Source organism: Dermacentor andersoni, chromosome 7 (genome assembly GCF_023375885.2).
Source record: "Dermacentor andersoni chromosome 7, qqDerAnde1_hic_scaffold, whole genome shotgun sequence".
Taxonomy (NCBI): Eukaryota; Metazoa; Arthropoda; class Arachnida; order Ixodida; family Ixodidae; genus Dermacentor; species Dermacentor andersoni.
The window spans coordinates 36,098,193-36,124,063 of record NC_092820.1 but is presented as its reverse complement, the minus strand read 5'-3'; the positions used below and the strand labels follow the sequence as shown (position 1 = coordinate 36,124,063).

Sequence of the window (25,871 nt, the reverse complement as noted above, 5' to 3'; positions counted from 1 at the left end):
TGTGGACGTGCTTTCAGCCGGTAGGTACTGCGTGTTCCCTTGGTGAACCATGGTGCTCTCGGAAATTCTAGAACACAAGACAGATATTCACATGAACTGTATGCCTCAAGTGGGTAACCGGGGTCGAACAAAGATTGCAGCTGAAGCCAAAGTTTCGGCAAGGGCACGCAACTCATGAAATACAGATATATGTAAACACGCCAATGTAGACATTCCAACATATGGTACACAGATATGTTTATATGAGGCAATGTACCGCAAAGCTACGAGATCGAAATAAAAAAGTATTTTGCAAAGACGAATGGCGGAGCTACTACAGGTATAGCAAGGTAATAGATCAATAAACAAGGTAGAGCTCATGGCATTATAGACAGCGTAATGTCCAATAAGAATTCGCTTATTAACCAAACACTTATTGTGGCATGTGCGTCAAGACACGCATAATAACCTAGCGGCTACGAATACTTGTCACAAGAATGGCTTTACGAGGAAAACCAGTAAACTACAAGTGCTTGTCCAAAACCGACGGTTCCCTGATGCCACTTCCTTTTACCCTTGATTTCCAAAGCATAGATCAGTCCACCTACAATACTTGGTCATCGGGAAGCTAGTCCGTACCGAGTTCTCTGCTCGCCGTCTCTCGGTCCCAACCCCCCCCCCACCCCCTTTTGCAAAAGTTCATGCGACTTCGAAGAGTATGCCTGGGTCTCACATGTGTCGTGAGACTTAGGAAAGAACAGTGTTGGCGACGATGCGAGCAGGCCTCAAAAGTTGCTGTGGTAAAGTTTGTGACAATATTGCCTAGAGAAAAATCTGGCGCCACCGTCTATGCCAGCTCGCTAACGGGCGTTGTGCCGCCTTTGTAACGCCGGGATCTGGGTGTCCAAGGTGTCGTCTCAAACCTGGCATGGCCTGAAACATGGTCATTGCTTCATAGATAAAGGTTTCTTCAAATGAACCATTTGTAAAATGTTTTCATTAACCACCATTTGGTCTATCAATAAACTTTACCCATCTACAGCACATAAGCATGCGCTGACAAACTGTTCCAATGCTAATGCAAATCTTGTCTCTGCTCCAACTTCACCAGCCCGCTTGCACACGATGCGTTTCATATAGTTGTAACTCCCAGCACAAGTCACCTTTCTTCAATAACATATTTTTTGTGTAATAAGGAAGACACTGCTCTATACGTACTGTACTGCTCTTTAGTTACCAATTTCGTAAACAAGTGAACCCTTATTAACGACGAAACGGCGCTTCCCTGGCCCTCATTCGAGGTCTCCTGGCTCTGCGAGAACGATGCTCATCCATAGTCACCACATCCCGCTTTCCCATGCGTCCAACGAAACGACGCAGCGCCAGTTTTCTTCTAATATAGTCGGCACCTCTGACTCCTGTATTTACACGGAAGAAAGAGAACGTTCATTCTTAAATGCCTACTGCAATTTTTGTTCGAGGGAAAAAAGTTTACTTACAGAACTTGCGATTACGGGACGACTCGCCTACGCAGGCGCTTTGAAAGATACATATTCCGTGAATGCGTGCGCAAAGGTGCACACTATTATTTATATTGGCTGGGGCTTCAACTTGTGGCACCTTGGCATGCAGCTAGCTGTTCATAATGTAACAGTTGTCGTGCGGTATTGCAGTGTCTTCAGGTCCAGCCCACGTATGGGGAGTGCTCAAACGCCTGCGTCATTGATATCTCGCCAGAAACTGTCGAGAGCACTTCTTAACGTGTTCCGCCTATCATCTCAAACTCGTGCAAAATACAGCGACGCTGGCTATTTAGTGATTATTCATGGCGGAGATATGCACACCCATCTGGGAAACAACGTAGCGTCATTTGTCAACGCGTCCCGATTGAGCTGCCAAGGCCTGTTTTGCCGCTCTACGGCATCCTATATCCTATTTTATTTTCTCGGACGCCAAATTTGACGTGCGACGAAAGGTCCACCAGCTGAAGAAGATAACGTAGGAAGTGGCTGCCGCCACCGCACCAAATTAACGTACATGATGCGGTAAGGGGCAGTGGTGAAAGTAAGCATTGCGCGTCTTGTATTTTCGTTTTAAAATATTGTCACTATGCAGTGACCCTGCAGACCGACTAAGTATGAAAACTGGGAATTAAAAATATAACTCTTTATTGCGTGAAGTTCCGCCCATCAAAACATGTAACTCTCAAGCACAATATCAGCAGTCAGCAAAGTCGGCGATTGTCGAAAACTGGATCGGCGGGGCAAGTGCATTGACTTTTATGCAGGGGATCCCAGCTAAATTTAGCCAGCGTTTAAAAATTTGCCACTGCACTCTAATGCGACGCGACCAAATGCATGTTGCTGACTGTTGAATAGAGTAAGTCCCACTATTTTATTCTGCTTAATTGCATGGGGGGGGGGCAGCATAAACCTTTAGTATAAAACCAGCACTTTATGATGACAGGGCCTAAGGCTCCATGAGGGGACTTCGAGGGTTTGCCTCGCCGCCACCTCACGGGCGTGCTGGGTCGCCCAGGTTTGGTCGTTGGGAGCGAAGCTCCAGAGCTTCGCGCAACCTCGACGAGAGGGTCATGGTGTTAATGTGTGTGTACTGTTGTGAGCACTTCCACAGCATATGCAAAAGCGTAGCCAGGTGAGTGCCACAGCACCGGCAGTTGGCGATAGTGTAAACGTCTGAGAATGTAAGGCGGAAGCCGACGGGTGAAGGTTACATGTTTGTTCGTAGCAGACGCAGGGTGGTAGGCTGCGCCGGGCTGAACTTGGGGTGAGGTGGGGGAAGGTTCGGCGACTGAAGTAAAAGGCCTTAACGAGACCGTTATAAGTGGTCAGATTGTTCGTGGTATCCAACCCGTCTCCAGTGACTCCGGTGCAGTTGACTAGGCCTCTCGCAATGGAGTGGGTGACCTGGTTGAGATTGGGAAGGTGTGGTTGGACAGGGCTCGTATGGGCCGGAATCCATGTCAGGGAAATCATGCTGTCTTTAGAGTGTGGTGCCTGGCAGGGGATACTAAGAGCTTGAGGAAAAATAGTCCTTTGCTGAAGTTATTGGCGGCTGAGCGAGAATCGTACACGATGTTGTGACAGGTGGGATCTAGAGGGGACAGGACAATGGCCACTTCTTCAGCACACCCGGCAGTGGGTGTAGTGACGCTGGAGTCGTGGTGTAGGATGGCACAAATCGTGTACAATGGGAATATTGGGCTGCATCAACAAATGTGATGCAAGGTACGTGAGCAAGGGCTTTTATGATAGCTCCGGTCCAAGCTTGGCGCCGGGCCCTGTTATATTCAGCGTGCATGTTTCTAGGGTTAGCGTCAATGTAGATCCAGCTACGAATGTCAGTCGGCATAGATCGTTTGGGTCCCTTTTGCTGATCATAAGTGAAGCTAAGTGTGGATAGAATAAAACGTCCCGTTTCACTAAGGGTGAGCCGTTCAAGCTGAGAACGTTGTTGGGCTTCAAAGAGTTGGCAAGGGTGTTGTGCACTCCCAGTTGGTTGGATAGTTCAGCGCTGGTGTAATGCGGTAGGCTAAGTGCTTGCTTCTAGAACCCTCGAATGAGGGTGTCGAGCTTGTTTTGCTCAGCCCAGTACCAGTTGAGGTATGCAGCATTGCAGGAAATGTGACATAAGAAAAGAATGCACTTGGTGGGGAAGGCTTTTTTCTAGAGTCCCCCTCGTTGGTTGGAGATACGTTTAATAAGGCGTAGGTTGTTTTAAGATTGGAAACAGATCTTCCGAGAGCCAAGGCATTGTGGCCGTTGGTAGAGATGGTGAGACCAAGGACCCGGATATTAGGGACATGTGGGATAGGAGTGCCCTCTTGAATGCGTAGGGTGATGGCGTCACAGGGTCGGTGATCAGGCTGGCGTTTGGGAGAGCGACCCCGCTGAATGGACTTGTAAATAAGCTCCGATTTAGCCGGCAAACAGCGTAGTCCAGTTCCTTGAATATAGGCTTCAACCGTGTCAATCGCCATTTGGAAAGCTGAATCCACTTGACCATCACTGCCTCGCTACGCCGAGATGCTGATGCCATCAGCGTAGATGGTATGGTTGATATTGTCGACTCGTTGTAGTTGCTTGACAAGGCCAGTCACCAAGGTAAACAGTATGGGAGGGGTAACCGAACCTTGCGGGGTGCCTTTGCTGCTAAGGGAAAGCTGGTCTGATCGTAAATCCCCAGCTGAGAGGGGGGCCGTGCGCTTGCCGAAACCATGCTCTGATTATAAGGCACGCCGTAGTGGTCGACTTCAGATTAACTTCAAACGCTCTGCTTACTGCAGGCGTACCCATGCTGAATTGCCTTCGTAAACTTGGACATAATCCTGTTTCATTTTATGTGCCTTAGATCAGCATCTTTCCTTTAGAATCTTTATGTATTCCATACTGGCACAACAAATGATGCTTCACGCATCCAAAGAATGCTACTAACTGTATAAAAGCGAACCTTCAGTTTGGAATGCCGGTGTTTCGGCATGGCGTAGATTTTCTTGTTAACAAATATCATATTCGCATATTCATAGTGAGTAAACAGGTTACAAACCTGCAAGTGTACCGCACATTGAAGCCTGTTAGCACGATCGAAAATTGGGTGAGCTTGTGTAGTTTCGTGGTTGCGGCATAGGGTGTGCACGGTGACATGTGGTGTTCCTTCCTCACCCTGTGCTTGTCCGGTCGTGCTGCTGCAACCATGAAGCACGTCAAGGCAGGCTGCTCCGGGCGAATGCTCAAAACTGCCGATGCAGTACTTTTTCAGCCATCAGAGCTAGGCCTCCCAGGGAAAAATTACGAAGTAAAGGCATGATGGTTACACGCGTAGCAATCCCAGTCGTCTTCCAGTTGCTTTGCATTGGAACTTCTCTAAATATGAACTTACGTGGCGCATCCTTCAAAATTGTCTGATGCTTCCTCCATGCCAGCGCAGCTTGTGCTGGGCCTTACGTTATTGATGCTGCTGACGCACCCCAGTTACTGGTAACTTGTGATGCCATTGTCAGGGACGCCTGTATGGCATAAACGTATAGTAAAGTGTTCATTCGCTGTAGTGCAATGGCAATTCATGGGAAATCGATATTTCATGCTCATTGTGCCAGGCAAGAAGCTTTTAGTGGTAGGAAAACTTTACTGTTGTGACTCCGTATGCAGTGTTTTTTTTTTCTGCAACTTTCTTGAATGCATGCAAGACCTTCCTCGCGATGAAGAAGCCAAGCATGATCAAGATTGTGCAGTATTGGGTTCTTCTTAAGATTATCGCGTTTTACCTCAAACCGCGAGCAGAACACCACAGTGCTCGAAGTGAAAAACGACATGTCGGTTTCTTGTGCGTGGAAACCTTGACCCAATATAATTGCTGTGTTATCCAGTAATAAGCACAATAGGTGGCTCACGAAGTTCTTGCTTGTTGTTCATCTATTACGAGCAGCAGCCATAGACGACAAAGAAAATTGAGAGGTTGCATTTCTACCGAGAGATTTAAAATTTTTGTTTGACGTATGCCCCTAATTTATTTATCTATGACAGATAGGTGCGTCATTCAACAACCTACTCGCCTTTCGGAAACTGGTTATCCGGAACCCATTTGGTGACTCCGTTAGCTGAAGTTTCGAAGCACCGGCTGTAAGCAGTGCGTGTTTTGCAGCTCATCACGAACGCTAAAACGGCTGTCCTCGCCAAGCTTCCTGTGTAGGACATCAATAGAGTATAGGACACCTTTCAAAAAGGTTGCTTAATGCGCATATGTTACAGTCGCATTGCAGACAGCAGATTTGCTTGGAAAAGTAATGCGGAAGTGGTAATTCACGGGGCAATGCCACTGAACTGTGCAACGGAAAGTGCCAAATAGCGTTAAATGTGCGGACTGTACGGATAGCGCTGCAAGTGCTGTACCTAGGTTCACATCTTGCCTATACTTGCGCAGAAATAGCGTGAAACTGAGAAGAAAACGCGAGACGCCTAAAAGACTGAAATTACGGCCGAGCCTTCCTCAAAATGACCGTCGACGCTACTGCAATTAGCATTAGGTCAGCAGGGATAGGCTGCATTGTTGAATAAAGCTTTATTTAGAATAAGAAGGGGAGGGGGGAATTGGCTAAGAATGTTTATGGCATTGTTACGCCAACATGCCTGAGCCTCTGCGCACATCACAGAAAAGAATAAACGCGGATTCCCAACCACCGGAACTAAATTATTTGGTTTCATCATGTTTGGCTGCGGAGGAATTGCAGTGTGATTCCATAGGCGTAATTTAAGGCAATCATTTTTATTGTCTAGCATTCTGAATTTTATCAGTCGCGCTGTTGAAGTCGCAACGTTTGTCAGGCGGCGGTAAGAGGTTGTGAAGATACTGGCACAACAAATAATGCTTCACGTATCCAAAGAATGCTACTAACTGTAGAAAAGCGAACCTTCAGTTTGGAATGCCGGTGTTTCGGCATGGCGTAGATTTTCTTGTTAACAAATCGTAAGAATTTCTGGGTAGTAGCACACGCATTGAAAATTGTTGGGTACTGTGATTGGTGCTCTGTCAAGAAAATAATGTTACAGAAGCCTAAAGTTGAGTTATTTGGTAACGATTTACGGCATAAGAGCGCGAGGAACTACCTAACAATTTTGTGCCTCCTTGTGTTACATTTCATTAAATTGTGAAGGTTGTTTATGCGGCGGCTGCTACTTCGCTTGCTTGGTATGAAAGAACCAAAGCTTAAATATAAACTGCTTTGTGCTGCCCCAAATTGCATGCTGTAACTTCTGCATTGGGCTGCAGCGGGATACGTCTGCTGCTCGTAACATGCTATGGCTGAGCGATCGTCGCACTGTGCGGAGAATGTGACAGTACCGTTACGACCCTCCAGTGAATAAATCTCAAATGCCGCCATAATTGCACATCTTACTCTGCATTCGCACTGAAGCGCTTGATTAGCCATCCAGTTTGATCAGTTTAAGGGAAACATTATCACGACGTAAGTAGGACATACCCACTGAGATTCTGCTTAGCAAATAAACTTGTAGACCAATACCAATAGTCAAGTGATGATTTCGTTTACGAGTTAATTAGCCACTGCATGGAATGAACAGTCTCGGCTTCTGCCAATATTTAGGAGTGTCCTTTGCCAGCTCACCAATACAAGAACATATTCATTCAGCAGCTTCTACTGCATATCTTATGTATGAATTTGCATATATCAGATAAACACAAATCTCTCGGCAACGACTGTTATAAGCTGGCTCATACGGAAACCGTCTTGACGGCACTTTAAAACTGCATCCTTGTACGCAAGAAATGTACCACTGCCGCGGTAACCCTAGACGATATCTCGTACGTTTGTTGTGAACTATCTTCGCATGTTCCACCTGTGCCGAATGGCCATCACCTACGTGCCTTCAACGTTCTAAGTCCCGTCGGTTATCGGCGTGGGCTGTGGGTTTTACTGGTACTTCCACGCGTCATCAGGAATGCTGCGTTTAATAAATTACTGGTCTGACAAATAGTAGTTGTGACAAAATGGTTCAATTTATGTTTTATTAAAACATAAACATAAAGTAAACGGGTTACTTGCAATTTTTCGTTCGCATCAGCGACTGACAATGCTGGCTGGCATAGGACGAACGGGACACCCGGGGCATTACACGGAGCAGAGCACTCAGCAACTACAGTCAAAACGGCACCTTCACTTGCACAAACACTGTCAGTTTAACTGTTAAAGTACTTACAATGGGTCCTACGTAGTTCGGTGTACAGAATGGTTGCTTAATTTACCACAGTGAGAGAATCCTAACAATAATTCTGGAATAAAATATTGATGCATGGAACATATTTATTGCATCAATCAACAAGGTTGAATTATAAGAATGACCCTGTGCAGATGGTTTCTGCAATTATGATGAAAACCTGCCCTAATATTTGAAAAATTGGTAATTGCATTTTTCTGAAGTGATTCGGCATCGCCGTGGTGAATTTGGTGCTTTCACGCCAATTACGATCACGACTCATGGATCCGGCGGCTGTGACTACTATGGCCTAGTTTAGGTATTATATAAAATTATGCGTTCAGATGACTTGCTCTGAAGAATACGAACAGATTTCTGTCTCTTAGCCAAACATTAATTTGAACACTTACGAACAAAACGACTACACCGACTGATATAATGATGAACTAGAATGGTGTTCCAAAAGATTTGTTTTCAAGCCATGCTAAGTTTCCGTCTGTGTCACTCGCCCGAAGCTATCTCAGAATTCTTTGAAAGATAAGGTTTATTGTGAGAAGAGCATGAAAAATATCCTACAAAAGTTACAATGTTTAACAAAAAAAAAAACAGCTGCAGTGCGACGTGCTACTGTATTTGTTTACAATTGGCAAAGGGTGCCTGAGAATGCAAAACTTCTCACTTCTTTATCTGTGTGGCACAATCTCGCCCTAGTTATATAGTTCTTTGAAAAATAAAACGACTTAAAGACCAGTAATCTCAACTTCACTTGTCAAAACAATAAAAATAGAAGCAAATACCTTCATCGCCCAAACTATTCCAAGCGGCAAAAGTGTGTTTTCTAATTTATACGCATTTGTTGCCCTTAAGCAGCACATTGAAATTGAAGAGCAATAGTGTTAAACCAACTTGTGGCTTTTCATTCACAGGGTTTATGTTTCCAAAAAAATAAACCTTTGAAACGGGCAGTACCTTCTCGGTCACAGTTTCTTCTTAATTGACAAATCACAGTATTGTTGTGTAATGAGACCTGTGCCTTAATTGTGTGGTTGAGAAAACACTTACGCTGCGGCGCCGCAAGTGTTTACTGCGGTTCAAACTAATTCCGGGGTTTTTCGTGCAAGAGCCACAACTTGATAAAACGCATACCACAGTAGTGGACTGAACATAAATTTTCACCACCATTGCTTCTGTGACGATCACATAAATGGAAACGCCAACCTTTCTTCAGTGTCCTTTCATCGAAGTACGGCGGTCGCACCTGAGATTGAATCCGGGACTTGGAGCTATATCATCCCGTGGCGGGTGTGTAGTGCAATAATCACACATAAACAAAAAATGTTTTCTTCTTTAAGTACGTTCGCCTAATGTCCTGAGAAATCTTATCCTGAGCGCTAAACTGCTGACTTTGCGCTGAACATGGCAATACTGTCACACCACCCGGGCACTTACGCGTCTAAATCTAAGAGAACCTCCGATTGAAAAGCTCAAGTTTCCTGTCAAATGGACCCGTTTTAGGTGGAAACAAATGAACAGATATGCATGCCTATATTATGGGTCGTGTCAAAGGCTAACAGTATTGAATGAAAAATTAACAAGCTGTAAAACTCGCGTCGTGTAGGCGCCCAAAGTATATGAAGCGCCTGTAATACCACCACAGTTTGTACTTGCAGTTGCCTCGTCTGTCATAATAAACTCGGGAGGCGTGTATTCATAGCTTCTTTCATCAGCCATGCCTGATGTTTCGATGGCGTGAAACTGGCGTGTAATCGCGGATGCGCAATGTTGAATGACCGCGCATGCGCACTCAATTCCAAGAAAGAACAAACTAATTAAACTTTTCTCACTTTGCGATTTCGATTAAAATGGTACCGCAAAGCTGAAAAAAACGATGCGCTTGAATTTGCCACTAGTTTGACGCGACTGTGCAAATTTTTTAACGCTGCAGAGGCGCCCCGATAGACCTTGCATGCTATCTTTCCGCGGAATGTCCTACCCAAACTAACCCTCACTTACAATAACAAAAACAGAAATGTTCATTTATCGGACGGTATCGCTACCCTTCTTTCATGCTCCTCTCAAAGTGAAGTGCCCATCTTGCTGGCAAGAAATTGTTGCTCGTGTAAGCGCAGGATGTATATACAAACTAAATTAGCCCTAACTGGCTTATGATTACTTGCTGCTACAATTCTGCAGACTGCTGTGGCACACTGTGGCTCAGATGAAATGAAGCAGGTAGTTCTTATCACCCTACGAGTAGCGCAAAGCTTTGTCCCGTTACCAAGAAATTGCAGTGCTGTCTTCGCCAACCCCTAGCAATACAGAACTTCAACTATTTCGCACTTGCCGCGTTTCTTCGATAACGAACGCTCACGCGTCGTGCATAGCCATAGCTCAGCCATACCCCGCACACTGGGCACAGTTTTGTGTGATTGCTCTAAAGTCGTCAATTGCGTTTCACGCCAGCACCACCCAGCGCTGCAGTCGCTAAACAATATACGTTACTGCCCCAATCCGCCTCTCGCACATTTGTGTTGCGCAAACTTTAACTAAAAATGCATTACAAAGAATCAAGTTCGCCACCTTTATAATAGTTGCAAGTATGGAGCCACAAAAAATAAGGGGCCGCGAGCAGAAACAGCCCGAGTCAGCTGTCGAATCAGTTTTCCCTGTGCTCTCGCCTTGAGTGGATTCACGCCCGTATCTTCGCCGTCATTTGAATTACATGGGGGACAGGTTACATTTATAGTGATTCCACGGCTTCATGAAACTGGTTGCGGCACAGAAGTTTCCGCCACTGCCAACACGACTGGATAATGATAACAAATCAAGCGAATTTAAGACGTCTATCGTTATTGAGCTTGTTCTACATCGTGCAGGCTTCATTGTGCTTTTTGTATTTGCTGTAGTGGTGCCTGCTGAAAATAAATTATAGTGAACACCAACAGGTGACTTTAACACGGTAATGGCTCAGACGACGCTCATTTAATGAAGTAAGTTAAGTTTGTCTTTTTTGCATAAGGAAAAGTGAAAAGTCTCGCCAGCAAACTGATTCAGCGCAAGAGCACAAGCCGTCTCTTAGAAGGATAGCTGTCGACATACGCAATTCACTGACGTCGCATAAAAGCGCACAGATGCTCATTAAGTGGTACGAGCGCAGTTCAGTAAGGAATTTCTTCCTACTGCCATATGCTGGTTTTATTTTTGTTTTTGGTACCTGCCGATGACGACATACGTGACAGCATGAGGCCTTCGCACAGGAATATATGCTACAAATTCAAAACTGAACGACATTTATTTACCTGCTCAGTATATCCAAAGCTTTCTATGTACATTCTTCGATAAACATTGACATCGAATACTAGCATAGCTGGACATTGTTGACGTAATTACGTAACTCAACTTATGCAACACTTTTGTCGTTTCGTGATATGTCTCGTGAATACTTCTGTTTATAACATATCTTACTTGAAAATGAACGATTACAGTGTTTCTACCTGTTTGCGACAAAGCTGATGCTTGCTGAGCATGTTAAACACAACTACCTAATATAAATCTAGGTTAAAAATTATTGTAAAGAAAAATGTACCGCAGCCAATGTTGCCTTCGATGATCTGCTTGACTAAACTAAAAAAATGAATTCCAATAAAGCTTCGCCTTAGGTACTTCCCTCAGCTTGCTCACCAGCCTGCCATTGTGTCGGCCAACTCTGCGACTTACCTCTTTCACCTGATGAAATTTTCCGTGCTAGAGAGTCGGCCAAGTATGCCCGGTACTTTGTTTTGTTGCTTTCGCGTCGTTTTGCAATCACAATTCAACCACGGGACCCGTTGTCTGCATGTATTGCAATTCGTTTGCGGGACGAACGTTTTTAATGCGATGGCGTTAAGAGTCCCGTGTCGCAGAAAATGCGGTGTCGGCGTCCGGCGGCGGCGCCCCCTCCCGCGGAAGTTCCCACGCGTATATTAATGTATGTATATATGCCACACCTCGCTTTATGGCAGGCTGTATATGCGGATTATATTGCAGCATCCTTCTGTCAGAGAGGTTGATCATACCTTCCCTTACATTTTTTACAATGTATTTACTCGGAACTTATAGAATGTCAGCCCACAAAAAAATCTCATGAAGCAAAACATGGGCACCGCATGCCTTATCTGTTGAATCTTATCAGAGTTAAGTATTATGAGTGCGAAACAGCAACCGAAACCAGAAAGGTATGTAATTTTTTTTTTTGGCCTGGCAGTGCACTATCTTCCGGATCGGCCCACGCAAGAGGCCGCGCTTTTACCAGAACACTCTCCTTCGTTCATAGTGTTCGGCACCAGAGTTTCTCGGTAAATATTACGGTTATATAGTCTGCAGCTGCCTGGAAGCGTGAAAGGCATTTGTGGATCTTCGAATGTTATCGCGTTCCGCTCCTAAAGGCGAAGCTTAAGCGTGCTGCAAGTTTTTGCTGGAACAGTAATCAAACCGCTAAAGTATGCTACTGCGTTGTCTGTACAAAGCTCTCATATATAACATAACATTAGGTATGGCGATTCCTAAAAAAATCTCATTCCACCTAAGCACTTCTTCGTACTCAATGCAAACGCATTCATCTCCAATAGAAGGCATTTGCGTGATCCTTCGGGTTATGAACTCCTCTCGGGCAAGAATGTGCCTTTAGACGTTTGCCCGACACTTACGAGATAACACGATGCCGGTGCACTTCGACCTGTGGCATCTTGCTGCTCTCTGACTGCCCTAGAATCTAATGGGGACGCTTCCGAGGAAGCTATGGAGATTTGGACGTAACCTCTTTTGTCACGCTGTGCTTGGCAATTGAAATTCCGGTTCAACTAGCCGGATGTCACAGAGCTCATTTCACAGTTCTGCTATCTACGAGGCGCTGATTTAGTCCTGTTTGTAAGACTCAGCATCTGAGCGTGGGGTTACGGTCTCGAAGCTTACTACCTCTAAAGATTTGCCTTTTATTTATCTTCCGTTCTTTATATATTAGTTTGTTTATAGCGTTTACTGAGGCGTAATTAAGACGCAGGTGAGAGCTTGCGCGGAGAAGCAATGCGCGGGGAAATGAGGCCCCCGGGAGCGACGGTTACGGCGTCGCGGCGGGGCCTTCTCCCCCACGTAACACGTGGCGCCACAGCACGCAAGCAGGTGTTCCCTTCTCTTTCTCTGCTTCGTTGGGGCTTCGTTCGTCGTCGCGTGTTCGGAATGCAGGGTCTTAAAATTTCCAAGTGTATCTCTCTTCTATGATCTGTGACAGAATGCTAGGTGGAACGGTCAGTATTCGAAGCACAGTGGGCATTTATTTTTATTCAAACCAGAGCATCACACCGGATGTGTGATGCTCCGTGTCGAGCACAGAGCTTCAACAGACGATGATGATGATCTGTGCATTAGGCACCTTCCGTTCTTTTCAGTCCTCGAAGAGCTCCGTTCCGGTAATTATCGACAAGATCGGCCTCAGATATTACTCCTTGCGTGGTACTCGTGGATCAGTGGAGTATGACGGGGATTAGAATATTTGCCAGTTTCACAAGACTGGTTGATTCTTCGTTCTTCTATTGGTAACGAACCCCGAGCAGGAGGTCTGCGCTGACAATTTTTATCACGTTATCGCTAATACGTAGAGCGTCAGTCAAAGAATCTCCAGCAACAAAACGAGAAAGCTTTCTAGCTTAGTTTTTATTTTCTTCGCACTTCGCTAAATAGAAACGGCGGAAAATATTTCGGTCGAGTGAAGGATTTCGTAAGCCTCCACTGGTGCGCAACTTGTTCGGAGAGTTCCGCTCAGGTTGGTGAAGAAGATAGGGTTACCATAGCCTTGTATTTTGCTCATATTGCCATGACAGGCACCCAGCCCGGAGCATAACGGTGGGACGTTGCAGGACCTAACATGTAAGAATGAATACGGGAGCTGTGCAAACAAATAAGAAGAGTGGATGTGTTAGGAGAAAAATGATGGACGTAAGAAAAAAGAACACTCGAAGACTGGAAGAGGATAATGCGAACGCCGAATTTTATGGATGGATCACTCGGGGCACACGCAAAATCCAAGCCAATAAAGTCTGGTGCCTCCACCGAGGGGCCATAGAAGGCCCTGGTACTCAGCATGGGATCAAGTGTCCAAATAATCTCTCCTTCGGACACGGCTAAGCCACGCACGATGAAGGAACGAATGGTACTACCCCCATGTGCTGGAGTTTTTGGTTTCACGGCACACGAAACGCCTGCCGTCAATTGAGCACCTGTGGAAGCAGCTGTGTGGAAACTCCCCCATCGTGTATAGGCAGCAGCATGTACATGAAACATCACGCGAGTGTAATTAAATACTTTTTCTAGTTTTTGAATGCTATCGAGATGCGGCGATTGCGCGGCTGTCGACTCTTCATAACTCCAGCTTTCTAAGACATCCTCAGGCAATGCTCCCCCTGGAGGACGCTCTACATGATTCGCCGACTAACGAAACTGCATGTTTTCTGGCGGTTCTTTTTTTTTACACTTAGATGTATTTCGTGAACAAGCGCAATCGCCATGGTTTTAATGTTTGGGAACTGACGGTCTTCTACTCGCCTCTAATATAGCACAACTGGAGAGCACATGTCTGGGAACGCCTAGAATAGCAGATTGGGCTTGTTGGTTTTCCATCCTGCTAGTAACAGCTCCAAATGTAGACAAGAGACGAGACAAGAGACGAGACAAGAAGACACCACAAGCGCTGAATTTCAACAACGTTTATTCTGAAAGACACACGGCTTCTTATAACCATTGCCCACACGTGTCGCAGTCACATGATCGCACATAATGTGAAACATGCAGTTTTTCTTTTTTGCACTCAAGGTAGTGGTTGCCTATGCAAAAGCTCAAGTTCTTTTTTTGTCAGTAACAAGGACGGCGTGCGAACGCATTGGTGACGAAGTCTGGTAATTTCGGCTGCCTCAATTATCTCCCGGACCAGCTGGTCATTGTGTTTCTTCAGCACTTTACAGCGTCTGAATTCTGCGGCGCAATCTTTTGAGGGGCAATCCCTGATATGGAGGCCTAGATTCCTGTTAGCCTGCTCAACGCTAAGTTCGCGTTCCTTTAGTCTTTCATTTGTGCATCTCGAAGTTTGCCCTATATACCTTTTTCCACATTTCAGAGTATTGAATACACCACGCATTCTGTGCACTCCACAAAACTATTCTGGTGATTTATCGTGCACACTTCCTGGTTTATCGGCTCTTCAGCATTGACGCGTCGGCAGAGGCTTTTTAGTTTTTTCGGGGCAGTAAGCACTGCATTAACTCCAGGTTTACGCCTAATCTTTTTCAAGCGGTGAGATAAGTTGTGCACGTATGGCAGGGCCACGGTCCGTCGCAACCTAAAACTCGAGCGTGCCCATGGCGAGCCAGGTGGCGAGAAGACAAAAATGAAAGAAAAGCGACGGACCGTGGCCCTGCCATACGTGCACAACTCACATTGGCTATACACAATGTATTAGGTCAAGCGTGCTTTTGGTATTTCTTGCTACTCGAACTGTGAAAAAATGCCTGGTAAGGTTGGTTAGATAATGAAGTTAGCAGATCTAAACACGATGACATCTTGCTCTCACTGCAATAGAGCCGCTTTCTTGCCGGTATAAGCCATTGCAATTAGCCATTTGAGGCTCTACTTTAAGAAATGGAAATGCCGCAAAGGCGAACTATTCCCTATAATTCTAACAAGTGTAGGTGGAATTAATTAAGTCCTTCATATCGAATACGATGAGAAACTTCCAGGCTCAAGATTGCCTGCAATGTTTGCATGAAGTCATTTAATATTTGACTCGCATTCGAATTGCACACCGCTCCTACCGAAGGTATCGTGACAACGACACACACGCAATCATTTCCCCCATACGTAGCAAGCACAGATACATCAAATGCTTCAGTGTTTTCATGTACAATGGATGAAATATGCTACCGAAGAAGTTAGTTTTTTGTTTTGCTTTTCTCGGTAAGATAATGAACACTGCAAGCCTTGAGAAAGGCATTGCTGGTACGATATCTTTTCTACCGGTAAGCGAAGAAAAATACAACGGGCAGAAGAGGAGAGAGAGCGCGTATGTAGCGTGTTTTTTGTGCAGCCTGTTGCTCGTTCAAATCTCTACGCTAAGCACAAGATGAACATTGGTCGCTATTCTTGCGTTAATGGCTTCTTACTTGTATACTTTTATTTATTCTTGTAGTGGTTGTTTACATGACTCATGCATTGTTATGGTTTGGCTCCAGTCGTGTGTCGTGTTACCTTGTACGTTTGTAATCATGCCAGCTTGGCCGGCATCAAGACTGGATTATTTAATGACGAAACTAGAACTATCAAACAATAAAATTTTGCTTGATTTAGCCAGTTAAATGCCGACAACTTATCCATCATACCATTTATTCAGGCTTGCAAGTGGGGGAATTATGAAATCACTTAATTTAAGAAGAATAGAAGCTTAGAATTTAACTTAAGCTCGGAAAGCTAACTAGATAAAAAAAATATATATCGCAGTTTTATTAACTGCATCTCGTGGAGCCTCCTAAGCGAACAAATTTCTTGATATTCGTTTGCCGAGGTTGTCCGAGGACGGGCCAATGGTCTACCCATAAATCAGAATATTTCAGAGCGCTGTGTAATACATGAATTCTGAGCACTTTAAATGTCTTATTTCGTTTAGTTGTTTGAATCGTTCCGGTGTTTTCATTGAGTTATAAAATTGTAATTTTGTACATGTGTAAGCCAACGTTTTCTTAAATATTTCACGAAGCTAAAATGCAACTGCTTCAGTTACGATGCTATCACATTTATTTAAATGCCACAAGCTTCAATACTAGTACAATGTTTTGCCATGCACATTCATTTCTCTTTTCCAATGTACTTAAGTACTAGATCTTGAGCTAAAGGTTTTTGCTTACGCCGACACCATATTGTCTGAACAGCAGTTGATATTTGTCATTTAAGTCGTCACACCATTTATCCCTCGCGCAACTGCGTCAGTGCCAGCGTAATTCTTACCGAAATGTTACAGGAAAACAGGAAAGCCCTGTTTCATTTCATGAGCCTCGGCTCCGATGAGCGTCTCTCCTTCACAATCTTTGCATATGCCCTAGTGGAGAGTGAGTAAGCAGGCTAGAAACCTGCAAGTATACCACACGTGCAGGAGTTTTAATAGGATGGAAAATGGGCGAGCTTCAGTAGTTCGTGGTTGCGGAAAGAGTTGTGGGCGCAAAGCAGGCACTGGTATTCGGTCGCGCTGTTGCAACCATAAAGTATGTCAATGCCAGCTGCTCCAGCTGAATGCTCAAAACTGCCTGTGAAGACCCTGTTCCAGCCATTAGAGCTAGCCCCCCCCGCCAAGGAGAAATTACCGAGTCATTGTTACACCTGGTAAACACCCGTCGTCTCTGACTTGTTCTTTAATGGAACTTTTCTAAATGTGAACTTACGTTGCGCCATCTTCAAAATTTGCTGATGCGTCCTCCATGCCAGTGCGACATGTGCTGGGCGTTGCCTTATCGATGCTGCTGACGGACCCCAGGTGCTGGCAACTAGTGCTGCCATTGTGAGAGGCACCTGTACGACATAAAGTATAGTAAAGCTGTTCATTCGCCGTAGTGCAAGGGCAATTCGTAGGAAATGAACATTTCATGCTTATGGTGCAAGGCAAGAAGCTTCTAGTGGTAGAGAAAGTTTACTGGGTTGCTTCCGTGCGCAGTGCGTTTTCTTTTTCAACTATGTCTTGAAAATTAAATTATGTGGTTTTACGTGCCAAAACCACTTTCTGATTATGAGGCACGCCGTAGTGGGGCAATGCGGAAATTTCGACCACCTGGGGTTCTTTAACGTGCACCTAAATCTAAGTACACGGGTCTGTTCGCGTTTCGCCCCCATCTAAAAGCCGCCGCCGGGGCCACGATTCGATCCCGCGACCAGCTATGTCTTGAATGCATGCAAGAACTTCGTGGTGATGAAGAAGCCGAGCACTATCAACATTGTGCAGTGTTCGATTCTTGTGATGATTATCACGTTTTGTCTGAAGCCGCGGGCATAACATGTGCACGACAGTGCTCGAAGTGAGAAACGACATGTCGGTGTCTTGCGCGTGAAACCCTTGACCCAATGTATTTGCTCTGTTATCCAGTAATAAGCACATTAGATGTTTCACGAAGTTCTTGCTTATTATTCATCTATTACGAGCAGAAGGATTGTTAGTTTGTACCGGTTTGACGTATGCCCTTAATTTATTGGGCTTCTCTGACACATAGGTGCGTCATCGCATACATATGTTTCAGAAACTCGTTTCAGAGTACGTTTCAGAAACTCGTTACCTGAACCCTATTTGCTGACTCCTGTAGCGGAAATTTATAGCCACCGGCTGTAAGCACTACAGGTTTGCCACCTCATTACGAGCACTAGAACGCCTGTTCTCGCCAATGTTCCCGTGTAGGCCATCAAAAGAATATAGGACAACTTTTGGAATGATTGCTCAATGCGCATACGTAGGAGTCGTAATACAGACAGTACATTAGCTTGGTAAAAAAAGCGGAAGTGTTAATTCACGGGGCAATCTCACTAAACGTTTGCAACGCAAAGCCTCAAAGCACGTTAAAAGTGTGGATTCCGTGGATAGCGCTGCAATTATTGCAGCTAGGTGCACATTTTCCCTATAAGGGCGCAGAAATTGCGCGAAACTGAAACGAAAACGCGAGATATCTAAAATGCGAAAATTACGGCGGAACCCTCCTCAGGATGACCATCGATGCTACTGCAAGTAGCATTAAAGCTACAGGGAGACGGCGTATTTTTGGATGCACCTTTTTTTACAATATGAAGGGAGCGGGGGGGGGGGGGGGAGTTGGCGAAGATTGTTTACGGCATTAGTACACCCGCATGCCTTATTGACTATGCCTTCGTACGCTACGGAAAACATTCAACGCGGATTCCCAACCACAGGAACTACGGCGTGATGAATTACAGTGGGATAGTATAGGCGTAATTTAAAGAACTCATTTTTTTATGGTCTGGCATTCTCCACTTCATAAGTAGCAGCGTTAAAGTGGCAATGTTCGTCAGGCCTGCTAAAGAGGTTGCGTAGATACTGTCAGAACGAATAATGCTTTTACGTATCCAAGAAAAGCTAATGACCTTACAAAAAAGAACGTTCCGTTTTGAAGGCCGGTGTCTCAGCATGGCGCACATTTTCTCGTTAACAAAGGATTACAATTTTGACGTAGTGTCATACTCATGAGAAATCTTTGGGTACTGATTGTTACTCATTCAATACGAATAATGCTTACGTTTCAGAAGGGTGTATTTGGGATATTTGGTAAAAATTTATGGCAACAGAGCGCAAACAAATACCCCTACAATTTTGTTTCATCTTGTGTTGCATTTTTATTACCTTTTTAGCTTTTTTTATGCTGCGGCTTGGCTTGCTTGGTATGAAAGAACAAGAGCTCCAATATAAACTGTTCTGGGGTGGCCCAAATTGCGCGCTGTAACTTCGGCATTCGGCCGCAGCTGGATATCTCTGCTGCTCGTAACATTCTATTGGGGAGCAATTCTCACACTCTGCTAAAACGTAACATCACCGTTAATACCCTCCGATATAGAATTCTGAAGCGCCGCACAGAGTACAGATAACACACAGCATTCGCATCAAAGCAATTTCTTTGTGAACCAGCTTTATCGGTTTAAGGCAAACATTATCACGATGTTAGCAGGTCAAAACCACTGAGATTCTGCTGCGCAAACAAAATTGTCGACCAAGGGTCGAACGATGGTTCCATTTACGAGTAAATTAATCACTGCATGGAATGTAGAGTCTCGGCTTCTACGCTTAAATTCTTGGAGCGTGCTTTACCAGCCCACCGACAGAAGAACAAATTCATTCTCAAACTTCTACTGTATAGGATACATATGATTTTAAGAATATTCAGATGAGCATAAATTTATTAGTAAGGACAGTTATAGGCTGGCTCATTTGGAAACCGTCTTGACTGCGCTGGTAAAATGCATGTTTACACGCAATAAATGAACCGCTACCACGGTAACCCATAGGGACTATCTGCCATGTTTGTGGTAAAGGCGAGGGACAATCGCCTACGTGCCGTCGACGTTGTAAGTATCGTCGGTGATCGGCGTGTGCTGCGTGTTCGTCTGGTAACGCAAGGCGGCCTCGGAAATCCCACAATAAAATATCGGTCAGACAGTTACTAGCTATGACAAAAAAGCTGAAGTTATGTTTTGTTAAAGCAAAGATCGGAAAAAGCAAAGTCGTGTTTTGTAAAGGCGCTGCTCGCAACGGTTCGTTCTCATTAAATACCGACTATGCTGGCTGACACAGGACCAACGGCACACCCGTGGCAATACATTGCGCAGAACACTCATCCGCGATACACGAAACGGCGCGTTGACTTGCACGAATACTGTCAGTTTAACTGTTGAAGTACTTAATATGTGTCCTAGGTAGTTTGCTATTTAAAATGTTTCCTCCGCTTCCTACAGTGGCAGAATCCTAACTAATTTCGGAATAAAATGTTTTGAAGCATGGAACATGTTTGTCATCAATAAAACGGGTTGAAGTATTACAATGACACTGTGCAGAGGGTTTCTGCAATTGGGATGCAAACCTGCGCTGATATTAGAATAATTAGTATTTCTGCCTCCCTGATGCGATTCGGCCACGCCGTGGTGAATGTATCGAATTTATCGAATATATCGATAAATTCGAAGGAATATATCGAAGGAATATATCGAATTTCAAGTAATATTTGAAATTTTTGGCACAATGTGTTGCTTTGAGGAATACAAGCAGATTTCTGCCTCTTAGCCAAGTAATTTTTTGAATATGGCTTCGAAACAAATAATGATGAACTAGAATGAAGTTCATAAATATTTGTTTTCAAGGTATTTAAGTTTGCTTCTGTGTCACTCGCGTGAGCCTAACAATTATTTGAAGGATAAGTTTATCGTGAGAAGGGCATGAAAAATATCCTGACTGATGCAATGCTTAGGAAGAAAATAGCTAAAATACGACGTCCTACTGCATTTGCTCACAAATGGTAGAGCGTACCGTAGAATACTGTGACATTCCACTTATTCATCGCTGTAGTATAAAGTCGCCCCAGTTCCCTCTTTCGAAAGAAAAAGCGATTTAGAACCCAGCAATCTTAAGTTAGGTTGTCGAAAAGTATTAAAAACAGAAACAAATACTTTCATTGGCCATGAAACTCCTAACGAAAAAAGTGTGTTTTGTTTTAATGCGCATTTATTGCCCTGATCAACACATGCAAACTGAAGAGCTATCGTTTTAAACCAAGTTGTGGCTTTTCATGCACCGTGCTTACTTTTTAAGGAAAAGCCTTGTGCGGACACTACCACCTTTGTCAGACCTTCTTGTTTTAATTGGGAAATGACAGTATTGTAGTACAATTTGACAAATTGCCTAGAAAACACGGTTCGGCACAGCCAATGTTCACAGAGGGTGAGACTAATTTCGATGTTTTTCACTCAGGAACCACGATAAAATGCATGCCATAGTATTAAATTGAGCATAAATTTTCACCCGCATAGATTCTGCAACAAGCACGTAAATACAAAGGAACAGCGGCCTTCTTGCAATGTGCTTTCATCAGAATTCGGCAGTCCCACCTGGGATTGCACCCGGATCTTCCAGCTATATAGCATGCCGTGGCTGGTGTGCAGTGCAGTATCAATACATAAACGAAAAATATTTTCCTCTGTAAGTACGTTTGCTTCATGTTCTGAAAAATCTTATACTGGGCGCTAAACAGTGGACTTTGTGGTGAAAATGGCAATAATTTCGCACCGCCCATGCATTGAAGCGTCTTGATCTAAGAAAGTCCGATTTCAAAGCTCTAGCTCCCTGTCAAAAAGACCCGTTTTACGTGGGAACAAATGTACAGATATTCAAGCCTACTATAAGGGTCGTGTCTAAGAGTACAAATATTCAGCGAAACATTGACAAGCGGTAAAGCTCACGTTGTGTAGGCGCTCAAAGTAGATGAAGCGTCCTGGGTATTGTCACGGATTGTACTTGGGGTTGCTTCGTCCATCACACTAAATACAGGAGGCGTGTACTAGTTGCTGATTCTTCAGCCGTGCCTGATGTTTCGATGTGCTATAAGTGGCGTGTATTCTCGATTGCGTGTTGTATAATCAGCGCACATGCGCACTCAATGCCAAGAAAGAGCGGAAATTAATAAACTTTGTCAATTCGGAATTTCCAGTGAAATAATACCGCATATCTGGAAAAAACGAGACGTTTGAGTCCGCCACTAGCTTGACGCTAATGGGTAAATTCTTGGACGCGAGCAGAGGTCCCCCGATTACTCCTGCTCTCTTTCCGCTAAATCCTTTAACCAAACTAAACCTCTACTTAGTACGAAAAAAAGTACATTTATCGAATGATATCGCTACCTATCTTTCATGCGCCTCTCAAAGTGAAGTGCACATCTTGCTGGGAAAAAATTGTTGCTCTCGTGTAAGCCCAGGAGGTATACAATCTAAGTAGGCCCTAACTAGCATATGATTACCAGATGCCAGAATTCTGCTCACTGTTGTGGCACTCTCTGGCTCAATTGAAATAAAGCAGGTAGCTCTTATCACCCGAAGAGTGGCGCTTGCTTTGTTCTGTTGCCCGCAAATGGCAGAGCTGTCTTCGCTAACCCTTAGCAATACAGAACTACAGCTGCTTCGCTCTTCGAGCAATTATTCGGTAATTAACGCTCGTGCACCGTGCGTAGCCAAAGTTCAGCCACACCCCTCACGTTGGGAACAGTTTTGTGTGAGTGCTCCAAAGTGGCATATTGAGTTTCACTTCCAGCACGACGAGTGTTGCTGTCGGTAAACAAAATACGCTGCCGCCCACTAGGCACCTCATAGAGAAATGACCCTTATTTAGCATACGCCATAGATGGTGGAGGTGAAAATCTGCACGCTCAAGAGAAAACCATCAAATTAATTGACATTTTCATTCTAATGCATTGTTGCTTCTTATTGGTTCGTTTTCCAACTAAAGGTCGCGGGTTCGAGCGCCCTAATTTAGGGTAATCTAATCAACGGTGCCTTAGTCATATTTACCATAATTAACACAAAATGTCGTGGGTTCCACTCCTGTCAAAAGTAGTGTGTTCGAGTGCCTAATTAACTCTGCAATAATTAACTGTATTTTTGGTATGATTAGGGGCGTCGATGTGGGAGCGATGTGTAAGAAGACGACGACGAAAGAGCGAGCAGTGACACGAGCACTGCGATTTTCCGTGCAGTCGCAAGCCGACCTTGAGATATAGATCTAAGGCTTTCCGCCTTAAATATGTCCGATGACGGGTAGACTGCTCAGAGAGCGTAGCTGGAACGCGACGTACTTCTGCAATTGTTCACAAATGGTCAAGGGTACCGCAGCATATTGCGACTTTCCACTTCTTGATCGTTGTTGTGTAAAGTAGCGCAAGTTTGCTTTTTTTAAAACGATTCGGAGCCTTGTAATCTAAATTTTAGTAGTAAGAGAACCCTTAAAAACAATACCAGAAATGGTTTCATTGGCCAAACTACTCCCAGAGGGAAAAGGGTGAGCTTGCCTGGCGGTTTGTTTTCTCTTTAAAATACATTGGTCCACCTTACGCAACAGGCAATACGACAAGGAACCGTCTTAAACCAAACTGTGGCTTTCCCTTCATTGGGATTGTGTTTAAGTTACCGGACTTTAATGTCTCTGATATCTCAGTAGCAAGTTGGTTAACACTGACACACATGCGTACAATTTACCGCTCCCGCACACGAAACGACCGAAGTGTGCATAATCTATTGCATCAAACACATCGTGCGCTAATAAGTTAAATACGTTCATCTTTAAACGCACTGTCGATGAAATATGCCAAGGGATGTTTGTGCTTCTTTAATCTCATTCTTCGATTATACATATCAATACTGATTGCAATCTGCTTTACTGTAACATAGATAACATGTATATTTCGTTATTTCTCTTGCTTTGGTGGCACACACTTGTTTTTCTTCATTAAAATAATGAAAATTTTTAGCTAGTATTTTTACCTTCTATGTTATACATTTGTATATGAAAGTAGCAACAGTTGGGCGAGATTATGTGGTAATATAATTGTAAATCTACCCTTCAGAGGCAGCGCGCCTGGCGCTGTTTCAGAATTAGGTGTGTGTATTCGCATTTATTCTGCTACTTTTGTTGAAGCGTCTCAGCCAAATATGTGCTACGATTAAACCCACGTGATGTTGCTTTGTAAGTCATTCTTAACTCTACTGAAGAACACGGCGAAGGCGGGAGTAGACAAGTCGACTTGTAAAAACGTAGGCTCCTGCTTTTACCTTGTTCTCGTTTTGCTCATTAACTCTACTGGTTTTGTGGTATCTATGTCGCAATATGTACTTATAAATAAATAGATAAAATTAAGCAAATATTTATCATTTTCATAAAGAGTACAGAAATGTTACCTGTAGAAATATATAAATCAACATTTAGGCATAATTCTTCTCACGATCAACGTCGACCTTAATGCGACCAGAAGTTTTGGGTGCTTGTCCGGAGTATAACAACATTACAAGCGTAAACTCTGCATTTATCTTACAAAAAGTTGCACCGACTATTATGATACATCCTAATGCCTTATTTCAGCGCAGCTCTATACGTGTTTTCATTTCGCGATATATTGGCTGGTTCGGACAGTGTCTGGTGCGGCATGTTGCAAACGGAGACAGAAGTGGCGCGACTACCTAGCTAAATGGGAGATCGCGAGAGGCAGTGCGTGGGTGATGCCGAGGTGCGATTCACCACAGCCGCCGTATTCAATAGTTCAGCGTTGTAATGCCATTGTCGTCGTGCCATCGTCGTGATACCACCCTCGCCGAAACGTCGAAGTCATTTTTTTCGTTATTCTGCGGCAGTTATGCTGTCGCCATTGTGTCAGGATTAGGCCATCTTTGTCGTGCCTTCATTGTCATTGCGTCGTCATCCAACAGACGCTATCATGCATTCGTTGTCATACGGTATTGTCATCGTGCCGCCTTGGTGAGGCGGTCGTCGTCATTATCGCTTTTTCATGCGGTTGCGTTACCGTCGTAATCACGTCGTCATCACGTCGTCCTTGTTATACCATCATCATGACTTAAGAACGCGCCTGTCATTGTCGTCATGCCGTCGCCATTGTACGACTTTATCATTATATAAATTTCATTCCTTAAATATAAAATTAAATTTTGAAGTTTTATGGGCCAAATCGAAGATCTGATTATGTGGTACGCCGTAGTGGAGGACTAGTGTGATATTAGGCGCAGTTTGGATAATCCTGACATTTTTTAAAAACTCAAATAAGTTGCCAGTTTCTTACTTGAGTTTCTCGATTTTTCTTAACAAATCGAAAATGGAATTGCTGTTATTTCAATGTTATGACATTTAAAAAAAAAAACGCCACAAGGTTTACCATTGTTGTTGCGCTGATTGCAGAGCAAGATGGTTTCTTTTCTCGCATTTACGACCTAGGTAGCAGCTCCCCAGATAAAGATTCCTGTTAAAACCAGTACCGTATTTTGAGAAACATAGCTGATACTTGGAGCTTCAGGCATCAGAATTCCAATCCCTCGCACAAGTTCGTCAGTGCAAGCATAACTGAGCCTTAGACGGCGTTCCGTGCCGTCTAAATGAGTTGCTCTATTGAACTGAATTCTTACAGAAGTGTGGCTCACCTAGCATCGTTTCCCGGAATGCCTGATGCCTCCTGTGTGCCCGCGTGGCTGGTACTGGCCACAGCATCATTGCCGCCGCCGCTACTGCTGTAGGCCGGAAGTGTGGAATCGGTGCTTCTAGTTTCTGTGTTGTGTGCATACCCTGAAATCAAAGGCGCACACTGTGTCTCATTCCCTGCCAGGAACCCGAGGGGAGCACTAAGTTTTCGTAAAGTCTTTATGGTAATAAAGCCTAACAGCACTGCTTCCGTCTGGAGTGCTTCTCTAAATGCAAGCAAGAAAAGCCAGAAGGCACAACGTGACGCTACGAAAGAGGCAAGTACGCGTATTGGGAGTTCTTCATTGTTTTATTTCTTGGTATTTGATGCCTAGACAAGAGCGTCGTTGATCTTACAAAGCCTGATTTTGCTTGCTCGC

The 25,871-nt window shown here is 44.3% G+C and overlaps 1 long non-coding RNA gene across 1 annotated transcript; it reads right to left on the bottom strand.

The window, feature by feature from the left end:
* Nucleotides 1-25,592, bottom strand: LOC140219243 (uncharacterized). The gene is made up of 3 exons (XR_011895379.1): nucleotides 25,455-25,592; nucleotides 17,165-17,291; nucleotides 1-67 (listed from the first exon to the last, which is right to left on the bottom strand). It is a non-coding gene; the product is annotated as an uncharacterized lncRNA (long non-coding RNA).
* Nucleotides 25,593-25,871: the final 279 nt, after the last annotated feature.